At 36.1% G+C, this 22,758-nt stretch overlaps 1 long non-coding RNA gene across 1 annotated transcript in view; it reads left to right on the top strand.

The window, feature by feature from the left end:
• LOC141375840 (uncharacterized) overlaps positions 1 to 22,758 on the top strand; it is a 40,991-nt gene that overhangs the window by 17,682 nt on the left and 551 nt on the right. The window contains exons 12-14 of the long non-coding RNA XR_012384649.1: positions 6,375 to 6,429; positions 7,181 to 7,277; positions 22,597 to 22,658. This is a non-coding gene — a long non-coding RNA (uncharacterized lncRNA). The remainder of the gene's footprint in view (positions 1 to 6,374; positions 6,430 to 7,180; positions 7,278 to 22,596; positions 22,659 to 22,758) is intronic.

The following is a 22,758-nucleotide window of genomic DNA, read 5'->3' as shown; positions in this document are numbered from 1 at the left end:
CATCGCCAGAATTCTGATTCGACTCACGGACTCAAAATCCCATAGCCCTGCTACCTGGCACTGATTACGGTCCAGGTGCAACTCATCAGCTCTCGTGTATATATACCACACTCACGCTCCGGTTCGTTGCAAAGTCTTGATTTGCCTGGCTGTCATTTCTGAGCGTTCCATACTCCCTGCTTCGGACTGATCTGTGTTTCTGACCCTGTGCTTGTTCTACGATTACGAAAGACATCTGCCTGCCCCTGATCTCCAGCCTGTTATTCTGACCAGTAAGATATCTGCCTGCCTTTGAACTTTTGCCTGTCCCACGTTCTGTCTCCTGGATTGCCCCTTTGTGTTTGTTTGTATGTGTGCTCTTAATAAAGCTTGCAAATGGATTCAATGCCTTCTGACTCATCACAACAGAAGACTTCGCCACTACAGAATCCAGCAGCTTTAGCACAAGTCTCGACTGAACTTTCCGCTCAAGCCACTCAGTTAGCCACCCATCATCAACAACTCACCCATCTAACTTCTCTCACGGAGGAACTGGTGAGAGCTATGCAGCAACTCCGTCATCCGAATCCTGCAGTTACCCCGCCTGCTACCATGACAGCTTCTCAACCAACGCATGTCTCCAATGCTCCGGCTACCGTAAGTCCCCGATTAGCTTTTCCTGAAAAGTTTGATGGGTCACCTTCTCGCTGCAAAGGCTTCTTATTGCAATGCAAACTATTTGTTAACCAACAACCTGCATTATATCCCACTGATTCTAGTCGGGTGGCTTTTGTATGCAACCTGTTAACGGGGAAAGCGCTGGAATGGGCTACAGCGATATGGAAGGAGGAGGAATGTAACTATCCCACATTTGAAACTTTTCTCAAGCAATTTCGGGAAGTGTTCGAGCACCCAGCAGATGGGAGAAGCCCCGGTGAGCAGTTACTTTCTCTTACACAGGGGCGTAACACAGCTGCAGAATACGCCCTGTCATTTCGCACTCTCGCCGCTCAAACTAACTGGGTTGAGGATACACTGAAGACACTATTCAGACGGGGTCTGAATACCAATCTACAATCTGAATTGGCTTGCCGTGACGAAGGAAAGAAATTGAATGAACTCATTGAACTTACCATCCGTCTTGATCATCTGATTCGCAGCCGTAGAAATCCTCGCACACAGCTCCATGTTTCAAATGACACGCCCCCTGATGAACCCATGCAACTGGGTTTCACCCGTCTCACCCATGAAGAAAGAATGCATCGATTGCATAATCATCTATGCCTGTACTGCGGTCAATCAGGGCACAGGAAATCCACCTGCAGCGTACGACCTCAGACACCAGTTCAATCGGTGAGTCCTTCCCATGTTCCTGCACTTTTCAGTGTACTGATTCCTGTGATTATTAAATTGGATAAAAGAATGATTAATACTACGGCTCTTGTCGACTCTGGATCTGCCGGAAACTTTATATCTAAGAAATTTGCTTTATGTCACGAACTATCTCTCAGCTCATATGATTCCTGTCTTGCAGTGGAAGCACTAGACGGTCGTCCTGTGGGTGAAGGACGCATCCGTATGATTACGAATAAACTACAGTTACAAGTTGGTGTTCTACACATTGAAGAAATGCAATTCTACATTATTGATTCAGTTAATCATCCACTGGTGTTGGGACTGCCCTGGTTAAGGCGACATGATCCTCATATCTCCTGGAGGGACGGACAGATATTGCAGTGGAGTGAGTCATGCATGAAACAGTGCATCCAGCCCATTCACAAAATTCCATTACGAACCACCAATGTGTTACCTGAACTCGTTGATGAACTAATCCCCATTGAGTACCATGACTTACATGAAGCTTTTAGCAAACAAAAAGCTACTCAACTTCCCCCACATCGACCAAGTGATTGTGCTATTGAGTTAATTCCAGGTTCAAGTCCTCCAACGGGTCGAATATTCCCTCTGTCACAACCTGAGCACAAGGCAATGTCTGAATATATCGACGAGGAATTGGCCAAGGGTTTCATCCGACCTTCTACATCTCCTGCTTCAGCTGGGTTCTTCTTTGTAAAGAAGAAAGATGGCAGTTTACGTCCCTGTATTGATTACCGAGGGCTCAATGAAATCACCGTAAAATTCCGCTATCCATTACCCCTCGTACCTCCTGCCCTGGAACAATTAAGAAAGGCTAGATATTATACCAAGCTTGATCTTCGCAGTGCATATAACCTTGTCAGAATCCGTGCTGGTGACGAGTGGAAGACCGCGTTTTCCACCACTAGGGGGCACTATGAGTACACGGTAATGCCCTTCGGCCTGTCAAACTGTCCATCCGTGTTCCAATCTTTTATGAACGATGTCTTTCGGGATATGCTGGATCGCTGGGTCATCATTTACATCGACGACATCCTCATATATTCAAACACGATGAAGGAACATGTTGAACATGTACGTATGGTGTTGCAACGCATGATTCAACATCGTCTGTACGCCAAATTAGAGAAGTGTGAATTTCACCAGACACAGATCGCCTTTTTGGGATACGTCATCAGTGCAGAAGGGATTACCATGGATGATACGAAGGTACAGGCAGTTCAACGATGGCCGTTACCCCAGAATCTCAAGGAGTTGCAGCGATTTCTAGGTTTTGCCAACTTCTATAGACGGTTTATCAGAGGCTTTAGTTCAATAGCCGCACCATTAACAGCCATGACCAAACGAAATTCCCACAAACTATCCTGGTCCTCTGAAGCACGCCAAGCATTTAGCGATCTGAAGACTCAATTCACCACAGCTCCTATTCTCCGTCATCCCAACCCAGACCTACCTTTCATTGTGGAAGTGGATGCATCCAACACAGGAGTCGGTGCTGTGTTATCTCAACGTCAGGGTCAACCATCCAAAATGTATCCATGTGCCTTCTTCTCCCGTAAATTGACCAGCGCAGAACGAAACTATGATGTGGGAAATCGCGAATTACTGGCAATGAAATTAGCCCTGGAAGAATGGAGACACTGGCTGGAGGGGGCTAGTCAGCAATTCACCATATTAACTGACCACAAGAATCTGGAATATCTTCGCTCAGCCAAACGTCTAAATCCCAGACAAGCTCGTTGGGCTTTGTTCTTCACCAGATTCGACTTCATTGTCACCTATAGACCAGGGAGTAAAAACAGTAAGGCAGATGCACTATCCAGGCTATCAGAGGATAAAACCCCAATTAGTGATGAAACCATTATTCCTACGAACTTACTAGTGGCTCCAGTACAGTGGGACATACTTACCGAGATCCAAGAGGCCAACCGAGAAAACAACCCTCCAGTAGACTGTCCGAATCACCTGATTTTTGTACCCAATAACATACGTACCAGATTACTGACCCATATTCATGACACTCCCAGTTCGGGGCATCCAGGCATCACTGCAACTTTGGAGTTAGTCAAAGCCCGTTTCTGGTGGCCGTCCCTCACGAAGGATGTAATTAATTATGTTCAGAAATGTAAAATTTGCCAAAGCACGAAGGCATCTCACCAAACCCCTGCTGGCCTGTTACAACCGCTACCGGTTCCGCAACGGCCCTGGTCCCATATAGCGGTGGACTTCATTACGGATCTCCCTGTTTCCCAGAACAACACAGTCATTCTCACGGTGGTTGATCGTTTCTCCAAGGCTTGTCGCCTAATACCGTTGCCCAAATTGCCCTCTGCCTTTGAAACCGCAGAAGCCCTGTGCAATCATGTATTTCGAATGTTTGGCTTACCTGACGATATCGTCTCAGACAGGGGATCCCAATTCACTTCCCGGGTATGGTCCGCTCTCTGTAAAAATCTAAATATTAATGTTAGTCTCACCTCAGGGTACCATCCTCAATCCAACGGCCAAACTGAACGTATGAATCAAGAAGTCATTCGATTTCTACGTTCCTACTGTCATCAGCAACAGCACGACTGGAGTCGCTATCTGATGTGGGCAGAATATGCACAAAATTCATTAATAAAGCCAGCCACGGGTATTACGCCATTCAAATGTATTCTTGGCTACCAACCACCCCTGTTTCCATGGTCCGGAGAACCCACTGAGTTACCTGCTGTCACGGATTGGCTGCAGCGGAGTGAGGATGTCTGGAACCAGGCTCACAGACATCTCATGAGGGCAGTCAGGAGGAGAGAGATTCAGGCGAACCGTCACCGACGCCAGGGACCCACGTATCAACCGGGGCAGTGGGTGTGGTTGTCGACACGAGACCTTCGTCTGAGATTGCCCTGCCGCAAACTCAGTCCCAGGTATGTAGGGCCATTCAAAATTGTACGCCAGATTACTCCAGTGTCTTTTCGCTTAGCCTTGCCTAATCATTATCGTATTTCTCCTACTTTCCACATGTCATTACTCAAACCCGCTGGTGGTCCACGAGAGGAGGCGGTTGAGGAGGAATCGGAAACCAGGACCCCTCCACCTGTCATGATCGAGGGCGAGGAAGTTTACCTCGTTCGAGAAGTGCTGGACTCTCGACGTCGGGGTGGCGCCCTCCAATATCTGGTGGACTGGGAAGGGTACGGTCCAGAGGAACGGTCCTAGGTGAATGCTAGAGATATTCTAGACCCAACTCTCACGGAAGAGTTTCATCAAAGGTTCCCAGAGAAACCAGCCCCCCGACAGCGCGGTAGACCCCGGCGTCAGGTGCCTTCTCGCTTCAGGAGCCGCTCGCAGGAGGGGGGTTCTGTTGTAAATGAGGGCGATGCCAACCCTCTTGTGCACCACCAGAGGGAACCATCGCCAGAATTCTGATTCGACTCACGGACTCAAAATCCCATAGCCCTGCTACCTGGCACTGATTACGGTCCAGGTGCAACTCATCAGCTCTCGTGTATATATACCACACTCACGCTCCGGTTCGTTGTGAAGTCTTGATTTGCCTGGCTGTCATTTCTGAGCGTTCCATACTCCCTGCTTCGGACTGATCTGTGTTTCTGACCCTGTGCTTGTTCTACGATTACGAAAGACATCTGCCTGCCCCTGATCTCCAGCCTGTTATTCTGACCAGTAAGATATCTGCCTGCCTTTGAACTTTTGCCTGTCCCACGTTCTGTCTCCTGGATTGCCCCTTTGTGTTTGTTTGTATGTGTGCTCTTAATAAAGCTTGCAAATGGATTCAATGCCTTCTGACTCATCACAACACTTCTACAGAGGTTTGTTAATTTTTTGTCAAGCTATTTTGACAGTCGTTAAAGGGATAGTTTACCCAAAAATGACAATTGTTTCATCATTTGCTCATCCTTTACTTGTTCTAAACCTTATGGGTTTAATTCTTCTGTTAAAGACAAAAGAAAATACTTTTAAAAAAAAAGATGGAAACCTGTAACCATAGATTTCCATAATAGAAAATACCAATAATATGAAAGTCAATGGTTACAGGTTTTCATCAGTTTTCAAAGTATCTTTTGTGTTTAACAGAAGAAATAAACCCATAAAAGTTTGGAACACTTGAGGGTAAATTAATAGTAAGTAAATGTTAATTTTTGGGTGAACCATCACTTTAAGTGCAAAATTGACAGTTTCCTATTTTTACTAAATGCAGGTTAGCAGTCCTGTATGTTTAGTCATGGTTTATGAGAACTAAGTATGTCTATTGGATGTGACTTAGCAGTAGGTTGTTGTTTTATTAAATCTGTGTGTTTCTTCATGGTATATGAGGACACAGTATGTGTAGGTTTACAATGGTTTACATAGTGCTAGCAGTAGACTATTATAACATGTTTCTTCATGGTTTATGAGGGCAGAGTAAAGGAGTACACCCAAAAACGACAATTGTGTCATCATTTGCTCACCCTTTACTTGTTTTAAATCTTTATGGGTTTATTTTTCTGTTAAACACAAAAGAAGATGGAAACCTGTAACCATTGACTTTCATATTTTTTGTGTTTTCTATTATGAAAGTCAATGATTGCAGGTTTTCTTCTTCCATCAAAATATCTTGTTTTTGTTGTTTATCAGAAGAAATAAACCCTTAAAGGGTTCGAATGCTTTGGGGTATATTAATAGCAAGTACATTTTCATTTTTGGATGAACCATCCTTTTAAGTGCTAAAGTAACAGTTTCCTATTTCTGCTAAATGCAGGTTAGCAGTCCTGTGTGTTTATTCATGGTTTATGAGGACCAAGTATGTCTATTGGATGTGACTTAGCAGTAGACTATTGTTTTATTAAATCTGTGTGTTTCTTCATGGTTCATGAGGACACAGTATGTGTAGGCTTACAATGTTACCAGTAGACTGTTATTTTATAACGTGTGTGTTTCTTCATGGTTTATGAGGACATGATTGGTTTTGCAAGACTTAAAGCTTTCAGTAAGTGAATTTCATGTTTTCTTCATCTTTCTTTACTTCTCTCTTTCAGCACCTCTATAAGTCAGTCACTTTGACAAACACAAACAGAGCTGTCTTCTACAGAGGTTTGTTAATTCTTTTGTAATGCTATTTTGACACTCCTTAAAAGGATAGTTCACCCAAAAATGACAATTTTGTCATCATTTGCTCATCCTTCACTTCCTTCAATCTGTGTTTCTTCATGGTTTATGAGGACACAGTATGTGTAGGTTTACATGGTGCTAGCAGTAGACTATTATAAGATGTGTTTCTTCATGGTTTATGAGGGCATGGTTTGTTATGCGAGACTTTAAAAGTAAGTAAACGAATGTTGAATTTTCTTTATCTTTGCTTTTCTGTTTCAGTACCTCCATGAGCCAGTCGCTTTGACCAACACAGAGTTGTTTTTTACAGAGGTTTGTTAATTCTTTTGTCAAGAATTAACAAACCTCTGTAGAAAACAACTCTGTGACTGGCTCATACCCAAAAATGACAAATGTGTCATCATTTGCACACCCTTTATGGGTTTATTTTTTCTGTTAAACACAAAAGAAGATGGAAGATGAAAACCTGTACTCATTGACTTCCATATTTTTGGTGTTTTTATTTTGGAAGTCAATGATTGCAGGTTTTCTTCTTCCATCAAAATACCTTGTTTTTCGTTTAACAGAAAAAATAAACTTGTAAAGTAGAAAAGTCCAATAGTAGGAAAAATAATAACATGGAAGTCAATGAGTGCACGTTTTAATTTATTAAGAAAATAAACTAATAATAATTAAAATAATTAAATAATTTAAATAAGTGAATAATAATGTCTCTCTCACTTTTTCCCTTCAGGAAATAACAGGTGAATCTTGACAGAAATCCAGGAAGCCAGACAGTGATGGTGGTGATGTTAAGAATTTCTGTCAATAACAATGCAGGAAGAAACTAAGTAACTAAAATTACTTTAAAAATAATGTGCATTTTAGGCCTTTTTTATTTTAAGCAAATTTTAAGCATGATCTAAAGGGTTGAGTTTATTTTCTTAATGAGTTATAGGTGTATTTTGAGAATAAACCAATCAGAGTCTCATCTCCCATTCCCTTTAATAGCCTTGCATCGTGCCATAAGCGCATTTGCTATTTACATGACGTAAAGTAAGTTTAAGTGGAAAAACTGAGCATTTCACAAGCAAACAGTTAACAGTTATTTTTAACAGAAAACTGTTAAACAGAGCATCTACCGCGCGAGAATGAGAGATAAATGATCTACTTTCACTTTCGCTCTTGGTGGATAGGAAAATCTTTACGCACAGACATCAGTTAGCCTAATAATAATAATTAGTTGCGTTTGTTAAGCGCAAGTATTTGTTTCAAAACTATTTCTAAATGCAGTTCTAATTTTCAGCAAATGAATAAATGAACAATAATAACTAAGTGTTGTCATAAACCTGAGTTATATCCTAAAAAACATGTTGCCCGCATATGGTCTAAAACCTGCAGGTGGGCAAATCTAAGCTTTTTTTTAATAAAACAAATATAAATATGGATATAATAATTATTACTGCTAATAATAACATACAAAAGCAAATTGTTATGAATAAAAACTATTGCGTCGTAGAGTGATAAACAGTGTTTGTTATTTTAAAGTGACAGGACTAAGATGGTCAATAAATAAGCTTTTTATTTACCTATTAATTCACAGTTTTAATTTACATTTTGTTGATTATATTTTACTCTTACTTTTACCTATTAAAAATCTTATTTTTTTCTTATTATTACTCTTATTTTACTTTTATTATATTTATATTTTACTATTATGTTATTTTGTCTCAATTACTGTACATTAATAGCAAATTAATATTTAAGTAGGCCTAATTATTTATTTAAAAACATTACCAGCGAAATACTGAGAAACGGTCTGGCGCTATTTTTATATACAGGCCTATCATAATTTTAAAGAAAGCTGCAAGGTGTGCTACATTATTTTAAATTATTTTTTCTGTCTGTTACTTGAAGTTCAGTGCGTGTGCCTGTGCGCTGAGAGACAAGGCAATATTGACAAAATATTGAATTTTGTTTTTTATATTGCATTGCATTAATTTGCAGAGATGTTTTATAGTTTATACAGGCCTAAAATAAACGCTTTGGTACAGAGTTATTATTTTAAAACAAACCTGTGTTTGTAATGATAGATGTAGGTGTCACAAAATACTTTTTAAATCAGTGTTTTTATTAATATGATTATTATTTATTGTGGACAACACTTAATAAATACTGAAATGTCCTTAATACACACCTTATTTTTTTATCAATTACAGTGCTTCCCGCTAGGGCTGCTCTATTATGGGAAAAATCATAATCACGATTTTTTTGGTCATTATTTTAATCACAATTATTCAAAATGATTATCAGTTCAAGTCAAAATTATTAGGGCTCCTGTGAAATTATTATTATTATTTTTTATAAATATTTCCCAAATGATGTTTAACAGATTCAGGAATTTTTCACAGTATTTCCTATAATATTTTTTCCTTTGGAGGAAGTCTTATTTGTTTTATTTCAGCTAAAATAAAAGCAGGTTTAAATATTTTGAAATCTATTTTATGGTCAATATTAATAGCTCCCTTAAGCAAAATAGTTTTTGATGGTCAGCAGAAGAAATAACTGGTATACAATGACTTGCCCAATTATCCTAATTAAGCCTTTGAATCGTACTTTAATCTGAATGCTTGTATTTTGAAAAATATCTAGTAAAATATGTGCTGTCATCATAACAAAGATGAATGAAATCAGTTATAAAAAATTAGTTATTAAAACTATTATGTTTAGAAATGGGTTAAAAAAAATCTTCTTTCCATTAATCAGAAATTGGGGGGGAAAGTAGGGCTAATAATTTAGATTTCAACTGTATTCATTTATTTTCCTCCCTGCAAAGGAAAGGGAAATATGTACAATAGAATAAAAATATGAAACAAACTGTGCTTTAAGCATCTTCACTGTAAAAAAAAAAAAAACTTTGATTATAGCTACTAAAGTCCTTCAGACAAGAACAGTGAGGGATTGTCTTCTTTTGTTGTTTGATTAATGGTAAAAACAGTCGGCAGCAGGAATATCACGCACTTTCACTTTAAGAGCAGTACGGTTCTGATTTATGGTTTCTCTTTCACATGTCTTTTGATTCTCAACTAGTTTGTTTATTACTTAAATGAGAGTTAATATGAATAATCACTGAACATCGCGTTTTGATACCTATTTGACCATTAAAATGCTCACATTAAGATAACTTTAGATGTGTGTGCTTTGCTCTGAGCACACAGTGTGCGAATATGTGTGTGCCGCATACACACACCATGCGGTCTCATTCATGCTTTTAAAACATGAATGATTCGAATGTACATCAATGAATGATGCACATGCCGTGCTGCAAAATTACAATGCATGCTTTTAGTAATATTCACGTGAAACTGAGCTTTGCAGAGCAACAAATGTGTACAACTGAAAAGAGGACGATATATGATGCAACAATCGTTTTATCTCGATTAATGATTTGCATATTCGTTTGAAGCCATAATCAAAATCGAATTTTCGATTAATTGCATAGCCCTACTTCCCGTATGTTTATAATATACTTGCGAGGGTAGCAGGCCCGGCGCCAGGATATCATAACTGAGGAGGCATTTTAATCCCATGACTAATTTTGGTCCCTCTTGTTCCTTTCATTTAGGCTATTTATTCACATTAATTATTACTTTGCATTACTGCCTAAGTTACTGACTCAAGGCAGTAATATACTTTTTTATAGTAATAATGATATGCAGTTTTGCTATTATTGATTTTATACCATTTATCAACGCAGACAGATCATGGTTCATTGCCAAACGAGTGCTTTATATCAAATTTTATTATCCTTATATGGGCCTATAATAGGCCTATAAAGGTTTAAAGTTTTAGGTAAAGACGTCAAACTATGCCCATACATGCAAGCTAATCCACGGTTAGACTATTCTATAACCGGTAAATAAATATAGTAAAATCAGCATTACTGAATCACGCTTCACAAAACCTTAACCAACCAAAATCAGTGTTAGGAAAAAGTTAAATGTTACAATCAAATGTCATTAAAAAAAATTTATTAAGTTACATTTTAAGGCATTAGTACGGAGACTCGGAAGGGACGTGATGGTGAAGAAAAAAATTGGGTGGAAGAAAAAAAAACTGAGTGGGAGAAAAAAAAAGGATGGTAGAAAAAAAAACAGTGATAGGAATATATATATATATATATATATTTTTAAGTTTTTGTTCCCTCACAAAGATGTTTTGCGTTATCCACACTTCCTGTTCACTTCATACCTGTCAACCCTCCTGTATTTTACCATTCTATCCCTCTATCATACTATTGTTAAGTATTTTCCCATATTTCTCATATATTTTTATTTTTGAAAGCATTCTGAAACAAATATAAAAATGTCTGCATTTACTTTCTTTCCATTAAAAGCTGTGGGTTGATCATCGCCCTTCATATGCAACCTCTGAATCAGGGAATGATAAACTGATCCCAGATCAACTTCTGTACATGCCATTTAAAGAGGAGCTAAAGTGCAGGATTCAGATCTGTGTTTAAACAGACAAATATACTTAACAATATGTAAACATGTTCGTCCTGTGTGTTTTATTTTAAACACAACTCATTTTCTCTTAAATGAGCACAAACAGTTACTTAAGTAATGGAATACTTTCATTATAGATCTGTGCATTCTTAAATTGACACCTCTGATATGAAATAAAAGAAAATGAGAGATTCATTTGCTGCTCATCACTTGTTTGATAACAGAGGTGTCGCTTTAAATGGTGTGTATAGAAGCTGATCTGGGATCAGTTTATCATACCTAGCACATCCGTATACATGCATTCGCTAATTCACAGGTTGCATATGAAGAGCGATGATCGACCCACAGCTTTAATGGAAAGAAAGAGAAATATGGGAGAATCACAGCAAAAACGGAAGGCTTGGGAGAATCCTGGTAAAACAGGAGGGTTGACATGTATGAAGTGAACAGGAAGTGTTTGTGGAAAAACAGTTTTGCGAGAACGCAAAACATCTGCGAGGGAACGCAAAAACTTCCAAAAGAGGATTTTTAAATAAAAATATAGTCAAGGTAAAATGTTCAAAAACTAGGTCTGAGTCACTCCTTTTCTTCCGCCGTCTCATTAACACACCTTTATTAAATTACAATAATTAACAAATTGCACAAACAAACAGTAATATTCAAGAGTAAACTAATGAGCTATTTAAAAGTACACTTTAAAGAAAACCACATTTATAAGAGAGACTGTGCCTTAAAGCATATACTGCTCTGTCACACTGCTTTTATTTATTATTTTAGGTTTGTTTATGAATGAATTATTTAAGTTAAATATTTCATGTATGTGGTTTAATATTTAATTGGTCATTAAATCAAATGAAGAAGCTAGCTACTTTATTTTTTGACACTTCAACCGATCAATAAACAAAGAAATGAACAACCACAGATTATTTTATTCTCTCTGTAAAGTATTTAGATACTTAGACTATACTAAATAATTAGACTATTCTATATAGTTTTTAACATTGTTTGGGCTCAGTTGGGATTATTTGTTAATGAACTGCCACTCATCTTTCCATTAAACATTTTGATATTAAAATTATGTTTTAACTTTATGTCTCCAAGATTGCATTGTAATTTTCTAAGTTAAACTAAACTAGTTAAACTAGACAATTAAAATATGCTGTAAAAAAGTTTAGGTTGATAACTATTTTATTTTGGCTGGAAATGATTTACTGCTGGTTTTATCTGACCAGAGAACAACACAATGTTGGAATTGACGTAGTAGCATTGTGTAAAGTGCGATATGAGACAGCATATTTAATCCTTGCACTATTTTAAGTGAATGCATATGTATTCCACCGACTCCAAAATTAGGAGTTAAGAGTCTCATCCAAAAAACCCAGAACCGAACATCCCTAATCGACGCCCCATTGATGTTTCTTTGAACATCAGGTGCCATTATTAACTGTTTATCAAGTTAAATTTCAAACTGAACCTATAACTGTTTTTGATTAATTCAAAGTATAGCCCAGACTATTTTTTTCCTTTTCAAAAGCAGAAGCAGTATAGCCTAAACAGGACAGTTTTACAAATGTACAGATAAGCATTTTTATAACTGAACATCACAAAAGGCCTACAAGAATTTTCAGTCCATTTTTATATACAGGCCTATTATAATTTTAAAGAAAACTGCTAGGTGGGCTATATTATTTTAAATCTAGCCTATATTATTTTTATTAATTTCCTCTGTATCTGTCACTTGCGATTCAATGCACATGTGCTGAGCGAGACGAGAAATAAGGCAATATTGACCATTTTTTATAGGCCACTATAGTATATAATAGTTTGTTTTTACATATAGTATTGCATTAATTTGCATTGACGTTTTGTAGTTTGTAGAGGCCTAAAATGAATGCCTCGATTTGGAGTTATTTAAAACATAATCCTGCGTTTTTAACATTCTTTAAACCAATGTTTTTTATTATTATTATTTAATGTGAATAACTTTTAATTAAAAATTGTAATGTATTTATTACACCACCTTATTGGGAAAAAAAAACGATCAATTACAGTGCTTCCCGCAGGTTTGAAATATAGGACTTGCAGCATTGAAACACCATTTACCCACATCACATAGTTAACTATGCGACAGACAAAACTTAATTGCATTTTTAATAATAATTGTATTTATTATGACACTTTTTCTTTTAATGGGTTAAAGTAAAAAAAAAAAAAAAGAATGTTACAAAAGAAAGAAATGCTTTATGCTATTTAGGAGCAATGTGCAGCCACTGACAGGTAAAATTCGCTTTTCTCTCACAAGTTAAAAAAGCAAATTAGGCTTGCCACGATAGACGGTGTTGACGGTGATACCGGTTTTAAGACGCAACACCGGTGACATCACGTTTTTACCGTGACACCGTCCTCACATTTGTTTTTTCTAAGTATTCGTTTTATTTATTTATTTTTTTATTAAATATTTATTTTAATTAAATGGAAAATAGAATTCGTAATAATTTACTTAAGGCCAGAGCATGCTTTATAATTAAAATCTGAACATAGTAATGCGTCATATTTCATTTATCACGTGAGAATAAATATGCAAGGCATACTCTCATTTTAAAAATCACGCGACCATCATCTCACAGTGTTTAATAATAAATATCTTATTTTTATTATAACAAGAATGATGTAGCAATGCCGCGCCATCGACAAGCCAACTGCAGAGAAACAAAGCAATCATCACGGCAACTGAAGTGAGCACTTTTTCCGAAGTTCAGCTCTTCTTTTTTGCACTTTATGCATTTCATGTAAAAAAATAAAAGATGAATATGCCTACAAGAATGTAACCTGTGTGCGCGCGTCTTTTATCACTGAGGCCGCTGTCTTTAAAAACCGAAAGTTGCTTCATCTGTCTGGAAATATTTCGGCTTTTAATAAATGAAAAGTTAATTTAGGTGAGCCAATATTAAAAATTGCTATAAAGTAACTGTGAAGTGCGGCAACACATCGAATCTGAGGTCTGATCTCATCTCTCTCTCGCTATCATTCAGACATCGAAACGCCACACAGGTCAAGTCGCAAAACTGAGGCTGGTACCAGCTGACAGGTAGAACAGCTGAAGCCTTTGCGAAATCTTTCAAAATACAGCGCTGAAATTAACAGGCACAAATATCTTTGAGCCAGAAAGTCACGCCTTATCTGTCAAAACGCAATTCGAGCCAATAGGAGTTGTGTAGCCTATTAATTATATTAATTCTAATAAAATGAAAACCAAATTAAACTATTCATTGCATTTTTCGATTGATAAAAATATACGTAAACGAAAAAAAATCAAACGGTGGCTAGTTTGTATTAATGTGTCTTAAAATTAATAAAAATATGCTCAGCCTATTTAAGCTTCACGGTTATATGCTGCGAAGCATGTTACTGAACTACAATATCTCCGAGGGAGACTATATAACTCGATAGACAACATTACCTTGAGGGATTTTAAAAACAAAAGGTGTTTTAAAAAAGGAACAACACGCCAATCGGCAACAAATAAAACATCTTGCCAGGGTATGCTGTGTGTAATCCGCCACTGACAGTGACATAAGACACCTGCGCCTGTCAACTGTGCTTGTAAGAGAGCTCAAAGCTTGTATGGATATAACCAAAAAAAGCAAGATCATATAGTTATAAATATTCCATAACAATACTTATCGAAATATTTATGCATTTACATGTTGATTATTTTTTTAGCCTGTTAAATAAAATTACTTTTATTTAGCCTGTCTTTAGATTTTTTACACAATGTTTAATTTCTTAACATTTCTTTCTTTTTTATTTAAAGTTTATATATAAAATGAGTGCTAGCTTGTTTAGTTGTGATCATTATGCAAGGATCATATTTCATATTCGGTTTATTCTTCACTAGCCTATAAATTCGTTAATAAGGCTATTTTATAAACGGATTGTTCATAAGGACTAAGCTATTAATATATAATGCAATAGGCTAAATAATACATTAAGAAATAGAGTGGAGGAACTAGGAACTATGACGTCACTTTGTAGGCTAATCGGCTGCTAGCATAAAACTGGTTCCCTCGTGAAAATCCCTATAGGATTTTCCCATAGGGTTTTCGAAGATTGCGAATAATACGCTCTGTGTTCAAACACTGTTCATTACACTTACACGTTTTGTTCAGCCGGATAATTGTCACACGAAAATATAACATTGAGCACTTTTGGATCTTAAATGCAAACGCAAGACTTAAAAAGCTAACATAAGGCTATAAACGGACTACAGCGCCCTCGGGGCGCTCGTCAGTGACGTCAGCCCCACCCTACTACAGACGACTTATCAAGCTTATTTTTAGAAATAACGTCCATGACAAAGAGTTAATCTCTCAGTATATTATATTGTAATCCACGCTATATATTATAAACTAATAAATACGCAAACACACATAGACCTTTGTGCCTTTTGGATCGTTTTTACGTGGGAAATACATGTTTTGCTTTGCGGTTGTTCTAAAAGTTTAAAAAATGTGTATAAATGTGCCTATATAGTATTATTATGAGACATATTTAAATAAGTGTATCGCTCGCGTGCACACAGCCCGCTTACCTTAACAGACGACGGCGTGAGGAGGAACAAGTCTATCAAATGCCTGCAGGTTTCATCATCATGGACACAGAATAACATTCAATATTCCTTTTGTGTCACGAAGTACAGCGAAAAACAGCCCAATACAGTCACATCTGCTATACGTTTTATGGAGGAGTGTAAATATTGCAGTTATGACAGAGTTAAATGTGTTGATGAAGAAAAAAAGACGAGAAATCACTTGATCACGTTAAAATGACAGTTAACATGCATGTATTTTTACACATTTATTCACACGTTTGCATTACTGAGAGCAGGAAAGAAACTGAGCAGTATCTTCATATTATCGTTTAATTAAAATGAATGATCAACAAATGAATCTGTCTCGACAGCCTTTACATGTGAAGGAATTATCTACACACAATCTGAATTCTCAATTAGAATAATACAACAAACTATAAAATACTATTCTGAAAATACTTAAATCACAGACTAATCCAAACGCCCAAGCGAGCTGCGCTCCAGACCAGATCAGCTCGATGACGTATAATGCCCCCGACGCAGCCTGTAGTCTCATTTAGCAACTTGATAGCAACCGTCTTTTTAAAGAAGCATAATCGATTTAAAAGTTGAAGAGTGTGCTGTAACTGATGTGTTTTATGTCGTAGAACAAAACGTGAAAGTATATTGAGTTGGTGTTAGCCACGGACCTTATTTGAGCGATTTTACTGAAACCCCATTCAAAAAACCCATTGACTTTGGGACGAGGGAACCGGAAGTGCTAAAATGCTAACTCGCTTCCGGGTTTTTGCATACAAATTGACGTCATAGTTCCTCCACTCTATTGAAGTCAGGTAGGACAACAAAAGACAACCAAACATGTTCCCCCTGTTAGCAAATGTAACCAAAAAGTATCTTTACGTGCAACAAGCTGCTCATCTGAGGGTGTGTTCAGCACGATGGGGAACATAGTAAGCCCCACAAGATCCCATCTTAAGCCAGAGATGGTCAACATATTGGCCAGGATTCCTCGCAAAGAACAAGTAAACCTCACTGTTAATAAATGCCAATTTACAATGTTTTATTTTTTATTTTTTTTTAAAGACTGTGTCAACCTGTCATTTTTGTAATGTAATTTTGAAAGCTTTTCTTTTATATTTGTTTCTTGTTCATTCGTTTAATCTTATTTAAACTTTGTGCAATTTAATTACTTATCTTGCTATTTTATTTTCTTATTCGTTTTAAAAACATTCTAACATTCATCACATTCGTCCATTCAAACAATTTACGCCGAATTGGCAATTCCCGCAAAACTGAAAGTGAAAGTATTATATGCATTTATAAGCTATTTAAAAGCAGAAAGAAAAGAGGAAACCCCGACCCCCACTATGATACCGGTATTACCGGTGTTGTCACATGTCGATTAACCGGTGGGGAAATTTCCTCATCGTCACAACCTTAATTTGAATGATTTTAGATGTGTATATAAAATAGCCTATGTAAAATATTAACATCATCAAATTAATAAAATAATGACAAATTTGAAATAAATGACAGAAAAGTTAATAAAAACAGACATTCTCTAAAAAATGTAAAAATCGCAATATTAAAATGAGTAGATTTTTTTAAAATAAAATGCGTTGATTAACTATTACTATTGGTGTATATATTTTACAGCCAGTCTAGATCTCATTACGTCCTCTCCCGAGTATATAGCCGAAGTTTTTCTTAGTCGTTTACATTAAAGAATCTATTATTTACTTTTTCTCTCTGTATCGCGGCTGAGTGTGCGCTGTCAGCTGAATATAGGCTTAAATTAAATCTAAAAAGCAACTAGCCTGCGAGCTAATATTTGTTTTTGTTTTTTTTCGCATAACAGCCAATTTCAACCGCGAGGAGATACCAACAGCTTGATATGCAACATTTTCTAAAATGTTATTTAGCTTGGAATAAAAACAATTCACAAAAAATGATTTAGTGTGTGTGTTTTTTTAAGATTGGATTAGCCTATTTCACAGTGTGTAAACATTAGAAATAATAATTAGGCTAAAATACAGTAGATTACCCCTTCATTCAGATATATGTCGTTGTTTGGGAAACTCTCCCCTGGTCTAGAAGTTTCTCTTGCTTCTTATCTGCTCCACAAGCGCAGCACGCTTCTTCCTCTGGCTCTGCACCAGGGCTGGGTTTCCCAAACAACAACGTAACTCGCGGCAGAAATATCATAGTACAATGTGTCGTTTGGGAAAAGAACGATGTAGTGACGAGTGTGTCCCAAAACCTGTAGTTTCTCTGTCACAGATCTATTGTTTGACCCACATTAGTTATAACGTAAAATGCCCATAATGATGCTCTAAACGAGGTGGTAACAATTTCTTTAGAGAGAGAGAAAAAAAAAAAACATTATTTTATTTGCAAAGTATATTGTTTTACACAATCACACATTTAAAAAAAAAATCTATCATAGTTTTGGTGAAAACATGCACTTATATTCCATATTAATTGAAATATATATAACGGCACATATAAGACCTATATTTGTTTCCTTTACAAATATTATTAAGAATTTCATTTCTAATTTCATATATAAATCATTAATGGTTGTAGGCCTAATTTACAGTAGGCTATTTATTTAGAAATAGAAAAAACTTTTTAATATAATATTAATTATTATTATTATTATTAAAGTAGGATATTGCAAACAATATGCAAAATAAATGCAAACAATATTCCATGACTCCCAATATCAATTGCTACGAGCCTAATATAGAAATTTTAATTAACACGTAGTTCAGTCCATAAGTTGCTGTGAATAGAAACAGCCTATATAAGCCTACATTACCAGAAGTTGGCCTATAGGTAAAAGGTATATAACCGGGGATTTTGTGTCAACCTTGCTTGTGAAATATACTCAAGATATACCCCTGCCCTCATCTCAAACAAAATGTTTGGCTATTAATGAAGCAGCCTGTCTGAGGTGTTAATGGGGCATTGCGCTTTAACCGAAAACAACAACAACCCAAAAGCACTAAATTGGTTACAGGGGTTGCTTCAGAAAATTGCCTAATAATAATAGAAGTAGTAGTAATAATAATAATAATAATAGTAACTACTGGCATGTTTATAACTAAAGTTGTTTTTACTTCGGTTGCACCACATGCTCTTAAGGCAAACCGTAGTTAGTAAGGTCATAAGCTCTCCGTAAAGCCATACATAGTTGCATTAAATCACCTAATATCAAATAAAAAGTGTTTCAATCGTTAAACTGATTTAGAATTCTGCAACTAATGCATCTACATATAACTGTTCTTTGAAAATTTGCTGTGAATGCACACAAATTACACAAAGTTATCAAAACATAAAACTTGATTTTTTAAATATTCTACACGTTAAAGAAAAAATAGCAGGGAGAAAAAACCCAGTCATAAAGAAATGTATGTTAACACAAAACATTTCTTGAAACAAAATTAAACTCTTCATTCACAAACCGAAAGAAATGCGAGATTTAGGAAGAAAATAAGGCTGTGAATAGAGGGAGATCATCGCAAGCTCCTCGATGTAAACTAATCTCACCGTCATCTCTTTTCTACCATTATACATGGGGGGAGGCTGCGGTAAATTTTTAGTTGGAACACAGCGTTAGGTTTAAACTGAGTGAAATGCTGCAACACAGAAATATTTAGTAGTGCGTACATTGTAAATTAGTGTCCCTTTAAGTCACAACTAGGCTTCATTTTAACTTACACACTGCTGGTGCAACTGGCCCCATGTAATCAAAAAAGGCTGCATATTAATAAGTGGGTCGCGGGTTATAATCTAAAAGCTATTGCCAGTCAAACACAGCACAGCCATTACAGCAAAATGGAGAGATTTAAATGTACATATTGCACATATGGAATTATCCACTCACTGCATGTCGTCTACCCTGATAAACATGCTAATTGTCTTATTATTATTAATATTATATTGTATGCACTTATGAAATTAAAGTTTATAGAGCCTGGTTTATACTTCTGCGTTATGATCGGCGTAACCCACGGCACATGCAACCCGCGTAGCTGTTTATTTTACTTCTGCGCAATGTCTCTGTTGGTCTGCATTAACACTTTCAAAACGCTAGTTGGCAGTGAGGTGTTAATGTTCCTCTGTGTTGAGTTTCTTTGCTGTTGTTTTGTTTTTTCTAAACGCTTCCTGAACATGCAAGTGACTCAAACTCGCTCATTTTGAGGCTGGAACCGGCGGACGTGGAACAACTTTAACTATGAGATAAACACAAAACAAAACTTTCTATCCAGAGCTCCTTCATGGGACTCCACACGTGTAAACAATCGCTCTATTGGGCTCGCACCACTCGCACGGCTCTTGGTCCCGCCCCCAGACTTGTCAGCGCTGCCAAGCCGACCAATCACGACCATCAAACAAATCACGACCTTGCGCTCTGTGTCGTTGCGACTTGTAGTTACATTTTTTGAGAGGTGCACATCATCGACGCCGACGGCCAATAAACAATGCTTAAACATTAAAATGTGCTTTTAGAAACTTCAAATATTTATGTTTCTAATATTTAATTATACATTTGCTGTGTTTAATATAGGGGATAGAATAGCATACAGTATATAAAAAAAACATTTTTTGTCCTTTATACCGAAATAGGCCGGCTATAAGAGGAGGCGCTCTATTAAACAAGCAGAAACAGCACAGACTGTTCACTCTGCATGCATGTGAAAGAAATGAACAGAGAAAAATAAACAGACGATAAATAATAGGCGACTCACCTTACGTGCCGATATGCCCATTTATTTAATTCATAACTGCCACTAATAGCTATGCAAAAGGGAACCTATTTTGAGTGTTTGGCATGTAGTGACAGATTTTCAAATATTTGTAACCTGGCCTATAATAAATAATAATAATTATTGATAAAGCAAGTTATACTGCAATCAGGTGATGTGTTTCATTGACTCGATAACCTTAATATTTTGTAGTGTGTGCTGTGACGCGATTTTCATTTCTTGCAATGTGCGCACGTTTAAGATTTGAGGTAATAACATCGCCATGATAGTCAAAGAAATGTAAACATTCTTTTTACCCCAACACAATTTAATAGGGCGCTATAAAGGCTAAACAACTTCATTCTTATATTTGTTTAATTTTTGCAGCCTGGGGCTATACTTCTCACCATCTATTGTATCTTTTCTAAAGCATACAGTATAGTGTAAAAGCATGTTTATTACTAAGAAAAAAGAAAATGTATTTTTTAATTGATCACATCACATAATCTACTGTAGGCTACATTACACATACAGTAAGGGCTGCTCTATTATGGGAAAAATCATAATCACGATTATTTTTGTCATAATTGCAAACAAGATTATTCAAAACGATTTTTCAGCTGAAGTCAAAATTATTAGCGCTCCTGTGAATTTTTTATTTATATTTTTTTAATAAATATTTCCAAAAGGATGTTTAACAAATTCAGGATTTTTTTTACAGTATTTTCTATAATATTTTTTTTCTTCTGGAGGAAGTCTTATTTGTTTTATTTTGGCTAGAATAAAAGCAGGTTTAAATATTTTGAAACCTATTTTAAGGTCAATATTAATGACTTGCCCAATTATCCTAATTAAGCCTTTGAATTGTACTTTAATCTGAATGCTTGTACTTTGAAAAATATATAGTAAAGTATGTGCTGTCATCATAACAAAGATGAATGAAATCAGTTATAAAAAATTAGTTATTAAAACTATTATGTTTAGAAATGGGTTGAAAAAAAATCTTCTTTCCATTAAACAGAAATTGGTGGAAAATGGTTGCTAATAATTCAGGAGGGCTAATAATTCGGATTTCAACTGTATATATGCAGTTATTTTCCTCCCTGTAAATGAGCAAAGGGAAATATGTACAATAGAATAAAAATATGAAACAAACTGTGCTTTAAGCTTCTTATAAATGATCACTGAACACAGCATTTTGACACCTATTTGACCATTAAAACGCTCACAGTAAGATAACTTTAGATGTGTGTACTCTGCTCGTCTAGCCTAAGTGCACACACACAGCAGCATGTACAAATCAGATTATGAAAAATGATGAAGAGCATGCTTTTCCTTTTATCCTTTATTTTTAGTTTTTTTTTTGTTTTTGTTTTTATTTACACATTTTTTTAAGTGGTGAGGACAATATTCACTGGTTCCCCCCTCCTGTATAATAATTAAATGTTACATTTTTAAGAACTTCACAAATAGCCTAAATAACACTTTTCAGTATCAGTGATAATATAAATAGTAACTAATAACAATAATGATAATAATAAAAAGAAGAACAAAAAATATTAGCCTATTGATAACAATATAAATGAGATGTTGAGGAAAAAACAGCGTAGGCTACTAACTCTCCACTGTTTTTGGTAAATTATTTGACAGAAAAGCTAACATGCTGACACATTGTCTGGATTAAGCAGACCTAGTTGGAGTCGCAATGTTTCCAGCAGCACTCAATACACGTTCAGACTTTCTATCGCAGTGCTTGTAGCGCAAATGCACAAATGCTTTTTCCTATGCTACATTTCTCGTCAATGTCTTCCATTTATCACTTTCTCTTTTGTATCTGGCCATTTTTAAATAGGGCTCTGCGATATCTGGCTGACAAAAAAATCAAAAAATAAATTTTAATTTTTATAATTTTATATATTTTTATTTTATTTTTTGTGCTCATAATATTGACCTTTGCAGTTTTTACCTTTTTATTATTCAGCTAAACTAAAAAACGGAAGACTTTCTCCAGTGGAAAAATATAATAGGGAATATTATGAAATTATTGATTGCCTTTTTTTAAAATTAAGAAAAGTCTTTACATGGAAAGGTCATATCACTTTCAATAGTCCACAATGATTCAAAGCAGCTACTGAAAGTTATACTCGCATATGTTGCTGTTAAATCATGTAGTTGTGTGATGTATAACCATGGTGTAAGTGCACACCTAAGGATTAACCGTTTTTCCAAGAAAGAGACTTTTAAACGATATTGATGAACAGTTGATATGATCTATTAAAAGTCAGTGATGCTAACAGTTAATCATCTTGTTTGCTTTCAGGCTCTAGCACTGGCAGAACAACCTACATGAGAAGACCATGGACAAAAGCAGACGTGAAGGCTGTAATGAGTTCAAAAGACTGATTATTATTATACACATTTTCATTTTTTTTCCTTGTCACAGAGTGACAATATTTAACCATTTTCAAACCCACTTCTGTTC

The sequence above is a fragment of the Danio rerio genome, chromosome 8 (genome assembly GCF_049306965.1).
Source record: "Danio rerio strain Tuebingen ecotype United States chromosome 8, GRCz12tu, whole genome shotgun sequence".
NCBI classification, from domain to species: Eukaryota; Metazoa; Chordata; class Actinopteri; order Cypriniformes; family Danionidae; genus Danio; species Danio rerio.
This window is presented reverse-complemented; position numbering and strand designations above follow the sequence as displayed.